The following is an 8,008-nucleotide window of genomic DNA, read 5'->3' on the forward strand; positions in this document are numbered from 1 at the left end:
GAAAGCTAGATTTTTGGTGGAATTCTTATGATGGCAATGTTGTAGTCTCCTTGCGAGTTAAGGTTCGTGTGTTTTGGTGGTATAAGACCCACTTTGGTTTCAATTTGATGATGAGACTAATGGGATTAGTTTACCTGGGTGGAGTATTTCTATGGTTATTTTGGATTTGTTTTGGGCATTGTCGTTCGGGGATTGTCGTTTGTCATTTGATCCTTACTTCACGGAATTGGGGATTTATAGTTAAGTCTGTGGATTGTTATTGTAAATTTGGACCTTATATTTAATCCTTTGAGGAATCTTTCTATTGGAATTGGAATATTGTTGGGAAGTAGGATAGTGAATGTAACGCCCCGTAATTTCGTACCGTTAATATATTTCAAAAATGATTTATTAATCAAATAAAATTTGATATTTAAGGTAATTAAAGTAAAAATAATTCAAAGAAATATAATTTTATTATATTTTGAAGAAAAGTATTTATTTTGATAGTTTTGAAATGTTTAAAAATAGTTAAATAGTGTAAAATCTTTTATTTCGAAATAAGGGCGTATCGGGGGGGAAATGACTATTCGTTTGAACGTTGGGTAAACGAAATTGGAAATGGGTCGTATGAATACTCAATTTTATTGTAATCTCGTGTTTAAAAACTTTGGACTTGACGGAATTTGCATTTGACTTACGGATTTAATTATTATTGAAACAAGTCAAACCCGACTCGTAAAAATCCCGACTAAAAATCCCGCACTTCCTTTTTCTCCTTTCCTTCTCCCTTACGCGGACCACAGCCCTCATCCCCTTCCATTTTCTGGTTTTTCTATCTTTCTTCATCCTTGACACACCAAAACACCATTTTTACCAAAATCAAGCTCAAATTCACCATATCTTACTCGTTTCTAGTCCGTTTTTCGCATAATTTACCTTTCCGGAATCCTCTCGTCGCGATCTACAACTTGGTGAAGGATTGGAAGACGAGTTCGGGGACTCGTATATTGTAGAGGATAGCGGCTAGTTGTGGTTAGGGTTTCGGTTTTGAGGGGCTAATTGCTCATTTTCTAGCTTAAGGTAACATATTTCGAGTTACTCGACGAAAGATCGTCACATGTGTGTTGTTTTTGTATGTTTTATGATTTTTTGTTTATGTAGTAATTTTCACATGTTTAAAATGGTTGCATGCATGTCAATTGTTAGATTAAATTATCATAATAGTATGGAAATGATATGGGAACGATTTGATAATGCTTAAAACGGGTTAAAATGAAGAAAAACGGTAAAAAAAGAGGATGTTAAGGTGGCGGCAGCCGGCCGGCAGGCCCGTGGCAGGCCCACGGCTAGCCCACGGTTGGCCCGGGTCGGTCCGTTGCTTGTTTCGCGGTTTTCCAAGCTTTGTCCGTCATTTTAGGTTCATCAAGGATATAATTAGAATGAGTATACATGGTTAAACTTGTTAAGGGAATCATAAAAGTAGCTAAAAGTTATGCTAATGGTAGAAAAATTATGTTATATCGACAATGATCACATGTTAGGATAATTTACAAAATGAATTTTATAGTGATAATTGTAATGTTTTGTTGATTGTGCCGAAAACTGAGCCTTAGTCCCTTTGACTGATGCAATGTCAGTTAATTGAGTGATTGGTCACCTGCATTTGCAATTTGACCGCACTGCCGCAGGTGGGGTTGCGGGTAAAAATTCGGTTGAATGATTTAGATAATCGGCCTTTTTCTTGTTTTAGGCCATTTATTATATCTCTATTTCACATGTGTAGTTAGTTGAATTTAAATAGCTTCTTATTTAGTTAGTTGAATTTAAATAGCTTCTTATTTTGTAGTAATGGCCCTAGTTTCCCCTAAAGCCTTAAATATTGTTAGAATTGCTAGGATTGGAAATTAGTATTGAGTACTTATTGAAGAACTGTTGGATTGTATGCTGTATATAGCCTTTCACATGATAGAATATTAGATTTTATGTTGGTAAGTAGGACTTTTTGCCCTCTTATGGTTAAGTGGGTGTCTTAAATGACTTGTGTGGTGAGTCTTGTGTGGTGTGGGCTAAAGTATTCAAGCCGGGACTAGCGGGACTAGGTCTAGGTGAGTATTTCGGCCTTCATCATAGATAGGTCTTTATAGTCTCTGACGAGTATATGTTCACCGCTTGATAGCCTTTGTGTTCCTGACTAGTGGATTTATATCCAAGTTGGGGCATGACCTCAGGTACTTATTTTGATAGTATGGGGTCAGCTTAAGTACTAGCCAACCCTTCGGTGGTGTCCTTAGGGTACTCACATCACTTTGTTTTAAAAAAAAGTTGTGGGTCTTGGGTGCGGTGGTGTGTATCCGCATGTCTAGGTCTGCGCAGATTTTAGGCTAGGGTTGTGTTGTCTCTTGGCCATGTTTTCTTAATAGTAACCGCTGAGCCAAGATACCGGTTCGATTACCTTCCCTACCTCGTGGTATAGACTCGAGTTACAAAGTGACTATTGACGGTGCTAAGAACTTAAGCCTGTCTTTGATATATTGCCCTTTCTTGTTTGATGATTCTATGAATCATAGAAGGTGAGATGCAAGCCGGCTATGGTTGATAGAGTTTGGATTACAATTTGTTAAATGTTTCACATGTTAGTTTAGTTTGGTCAGTTTAGGGCTCATATGTTAGAATAATTGATAATTGAATTCTTTATCATCTTGTTTACATGTTTTACTACATGTACATTAATTTTGACGATTCGTGGCTGGGAGGACTCGAAGTTACTCCCCACTGAATTGTGGCTTTCGTGTTTGTATAAAATGCGATTGACAGGTTGTTGATTCTTTGTTGGGGTCACAGACGAGCTAGTGAGCAAGGAACTTTGGACCTAGTTGGCTTTCTTTTGTAGAAACCTTTTACACTTTTGGTTTTGTATATAATTTGAAGGGACATATGTCTCCCTTTTCTATTTTGGGTTTGTATCACTATATTTCCGCGTCTTAAGTTATGTATGTAAATTAGTTTATCAGTTGTTGCAGGGTTTTGGCACCCGCTTCTGGGAATGTTGGACTTCTTGAGTTGGATTGGTTGTGAATGGTTTAGTTAGAAATTTTTTTGAAATTGCAGGTTTTTGGACTAGTTGAACCATTTACAAACATATCCTACCAGTTTTTCTGTAGAATTTACGTATTTATTTAAGGCTAGAATTATGGGTGTCACAGTGAACCTTGAGTAAACCGATCAGATGATTTGTGAGATGAACCCATTTATCTTATAGTTAGTGCTAATTATGGATTGGATAGTGCAACTTGTTGCTTGTGGGTTGGTTTCAAGCATGAATGCGTTTGAGAATATTGAATCTTGGTAAGGGTATAATATTGTTACTAGTTTCGACTTTGGATTTTGAGTTTGTTTGATGGAGGATACTGGTGGAAACATTTTGATTGGAAAACTGTTAAGTTATAATTGTAGAGGATAGGATTGTCTCAAGGATTAACTTATGAGTAGACTTGTCGAGGAGTGGTTCAGATGGCTCTTTGGATTAGTGTGGCCTCTGGTTGTTGCCCTGTTGATGTTCGGAGGACCTAGTAGGATGACTCTGTGGTTGGATAATTGAGTGAACCTTTCTCGATGTACCGATCTTCCTAATTTTGATCTCCGACAATTGTCATTCTTGCCATGCTGGCTTGTTCCGTTGTGCTCGCCTTTATGGAACTCATTTGACCTCTTGAGTAAAGCGTCTTGTTCGTTGACATCTTTATTGACTTCATCCAAAAATTCCACCTTTAAAAGTTCAATTCCTTCTTGTCTGTTGGGTGTGAGTTCCCTATCGCGACTTGCACTTCTCGTTCCCGAGTTGTTTTCCGTCTTGCATAGATTCTATATAGCTTGAGTAAACTTTTGGTTCATTTACTTGGAGTAAATTTACAAATTGACCTTTTTCTATAACATTTGAAAATGATTTCTCACTCTCTTTCAACCCTAGTGTTCGATTGGACATCTAAGCTATTTCTCGTTTTGTGTAATGATTCCTTTTCTTACTCTTTTTCCGAGTTACTAAGCCTTATTTAATCATAATTAGTAAAGATAGTATTCTTACTATAGAACTTTAAGCTAAAATTTTGAAAATACTTATATGATTTTTAATGGTTTTAACATTAGTGAATGTTAAATCTCGTTGTTGGAGACGTCCCATTAATGAGTTTTCTCATTTATTGGTGTAGAAATATTTTTATATCTTGATATGAATATGGATGTTCTTGTCTGATCAACAAGAGTATCACCGTTTCATTGAAAAGATACCTATATTTTCTTATAACTATAATTTCTCCTTCTAAGTTTCGAGGACGAAACTTTTTAAAAGGAGGAGTGATTGTAACGCCCGTAATTTGGATCGTTAATATATTTCGAAAATAATTTATTAATCAAATAAAAGTTGATATTTAAGTATTTAAAGTAAAAATAATTCAAAGAAATATAATTTTATTATATTTTGAAGAAAAGTATTTATTTTGATAGTTTCGAAATGTTTAAAAATAGTTTAAACCGTGTAAAACTTTTTATTTCGAAATAAGGGCGTATCGGGGGGAAAATGACAATTCTTTTGAACGTTGGGTAAACGAATTTGGAAATGGGTCGTATGAATACTCAATTTTCTTGTAATCTCGTGTTTAAAAACTTTGGTCTTGTCGGAATTTGCATTTGACCTACGGTTTTAATTATTATCGAAACGAGCCAAAACCGACTCGTAAAAATGCCGACTTAAACCCGTCTTTCCTCCTTTCCTCTTCCCTTTCACGCGGCACCTCCCCCTTCCCTTTCTATTTTTCTGATTTTTTTCTTTCCTTCATCTTCCTCAATCTTCCAAACACCATTTTACCCAAATTCAAGCTTAATTTCACCATAACTTTTGCGTTTCTTATCGGTTTTTCGCATAATTTATATTTCCAAAATCCCCTCGTCGAGATCTACAACCTTGTATGTTTTAATTTCAGTTTTCTTGAAGTTGTTTTAAGACGAATTTTGGGTAAATTTCGGTATTTGTGCTTATTTGTGTGTTTTTATTGTTTATTTAGGTGAAGAATTGGAGGACGAGTTTGGGGACTCGTATATTGTCGAGGATAGCGGCTAGTTGTTGTTAGGGTTTGGGTTTTAAGGTGCTAATTGCTCATTTTCTAGCTTAAGGTAACATATTTCGAGTTACTCGACGAATTATCGTCACAATCTTTGTTGTTTTTGTATGTTTTGTGATTTTTGTTTGAGTAATAATTTTCACATGATTAAATTTGATGCATGCATGTTTAATCCATGTATTTTTGTTAGTTTTAGCTAACAAAGTTGAATTGGGAACGATTAATTAGTGTTTAGACGGTCTTTTATTGAACAAAATGGAAAAAAGAGAGGTGTAGGGGCGGCAAGTGGCCCTAAAGAGCCCGGCAGGCCCACGGCTGGCCCATGGCTGGCCCGGGTCGGCCCGTTGCTTGTTTCGCGGTTTTCCAAGCATTGTTCGTCATTTTAGGTTCATTAATGATATAATTAGAATAAGTAATGTATGGGTAAACTTTTGAATTAAATCAAATTAGTAGTGAAAATTATGTTAAAGGTAAAAATTATATTTATTTTGGTAGTGGCTCATGTTAGTATAGGTTAGAAGATGAAATTTGTAAAGATTAGGCTCAGAATGAATTATATAGCGATAATTGTAATGTTTTGTTGATTGTGCCGAAAACTGAGCCTTAGTCCCTTTGATCGATGCGATGTCGATTAATTGAGTGATTGGCCCCGCAATTTAACCCGCACTCGCCGGGGTGGGGTTGCGGGTAAAAATTCGGTTGAATGAATTAGATAATCGGCCTTTTTCTTGCTTTAGGCCATTTATTATATCTCTATTTCACATGTGTAGTTAGTTGAATTTAAGTAGCTTCTTATATTGTAGAAACGGCCCTAGATTCCCTGAAGCCTTTAACATGGTTAATATTGTTAGAATTGGAAATTAGTATTGAATACTTATTGAGGATCTTTGTTGGATTGTTTTTGAATAGACATTTATATAGCCTTTCACATGATAGAATGTTAGCATTTAGGTTGGTAAGTTGGCTTTTTGTCCTCTTATGGTTAAGTGGGTGTCTTACTTGTCTTGTGTGGTGTGGGCTAAAGTATTCAAGTGGGACTAGTGGGACTAGGTCCTAGGTGAGTATTTCGGCCTTCATCATAGATAGGTCTTTATAGTCTTTGACGAGTATATGTTCACTGCTTGATAGCCTTTGTGTTCCTGACTAGTGGATTTATATCCAAGTTGGGGCATGACCTCGTTACTTATTTTGATAGTAAGTGGTCAGCTTAAGTACTAGCCAACCCTTTGGTGGACTCCTTAGGGTACTCACTTTGTTTTAGAAAAATTGTGGGTCTTGGGTGCGGTGGTGTGTATCCGCATGTCTAGGTCTCTGTGATTTTAGGCTAGGGTTGTGTTGTGTCTTGGCCATGTTTTTTAATATTAACCGAGCCAAGATACCGGTTCGATTACCTTCCCTACCTCGTGGTATAGACTCGAGTTACAGAGTGACTATTGATGGTACTAAGAACTTATGCCTGTCTTTGATATATTGCCCTTTCTTGTTTGATGATTCTATGAATCATAGAAGGTGAGATGCAAGCCGGCTATGGTTGATAGAGTTTGGATTACAATTTGTTATATGTTTCACATGATAGTCTAGTTTGGTCAATTTAGGGCTCGTATGTTAGAGTACTTGATAATTGGATTAATTATCGTATTGTTTACATGTTTTACTACATGTTACATTAATTATGACGATTCGTGGCTGGGAGGACTCGAAGTTACTCCCCACTGAATTGTGGCTTTCGTGTTTGTATAAAATGCGATTGACAGGTTGTTGATGCTTTGTTGGGGTCACAGACGAGCTAGTGAGCATAAGGAACCTTGGACCTTGTTTGGCTATTCTTATAGTAAACCTTTTAACTTTTGGTTTTGTATATAATTTGAAGGGACATATGTCTCCCTTTTCTATTTTGGGTTTGTATCATTACATTTTCTTATCGTTAGCATTGGCATGTAAATTAGTTTGTTAGCATTGCAGGTTTGGCACCCGCCTCTTGGGAATGTTGGAAATGTTGTGATTGGTTTAGAAAATTTTTTGAAATTACAGGTTTGTATATAGTTGGACCAATTACAAACATATCCTACCAGTTTTTCCGTAGTTTTTAGGTGTTTATTTATCGCGTTATTTAAGGGTGTCACATTACATCCAAGTTGTGCCTGAGTAATAATATATTCCAATACGGAAGGTCCCAGAAAATGCTTCTTTTGAACCAACCGCTCTTCTTTTTCTTCAACTCTTTAAACTCTTCTTCAGTACCATCAACAGTAGATGGCAAATCACGTATCAACTCCCATAACTCATCCCCTGGTAGCCGATCCAGAGCATCATCAAGCACCTCCTTACCTTTAATAAAAGCTTTTTTGTTCCTTCTATTTAGATCTCTATCCGATAAGAAGGTTCTATGACAATCAAACCAACTAATGTTTTTGGAATTAGGAAGCCAAAATGCTTTGCTCTTATCCATGCAACAAGGACATGCCTTTTGTCCTGCGGTAGACCATCCAGATAGCATACCATAGGCGGGAAAATCATTTATGGTCCATAAAAGTGACGCCCTTAGTTGAAAATTTTGCTTCAAGGACACATCATATGTTTCCACACCAACTTCCCACAAATGTCTCAACTCCTCTATCAATGGTTGTAAATAAACATCCAAATTGGCTTTTGGGTTATTAGGCCCGGGAATAATTAGCGACAAGAAGATAAACTGCCTTTTCAAACATAACCAAGGTGGTAAGTTGTATGGCGTGATCATCACGGGCCAACAGGAGTAAGGTTTACCAAATTGGGTGAAAGGGGCAAAGCCATCCGTACATAGGCTAAGTCGAACATTGCGAGGTTCCTCGGCAAAATCAGGGTAAATCTTATCAAAACGCTTCCATTCCTCTCCATCACTCAGATGACACATCTTCCCCGGTGTACGAGGA

This window comes from Silene latifolia, chromosome 8 (genome assembly GCF_048544455.1).
Source record: "Silene latifolia isolate original U9 population chromosome 8, ASM4854445v1, whole genome shotgun sequence".
Taxonomy (NCBI): Eukaryota; Viridiplantae; Streptophyta; class Magnoliopsida; order Caryophyllales; family Caryophyllaceae; genus Silene; species Silene latifolia.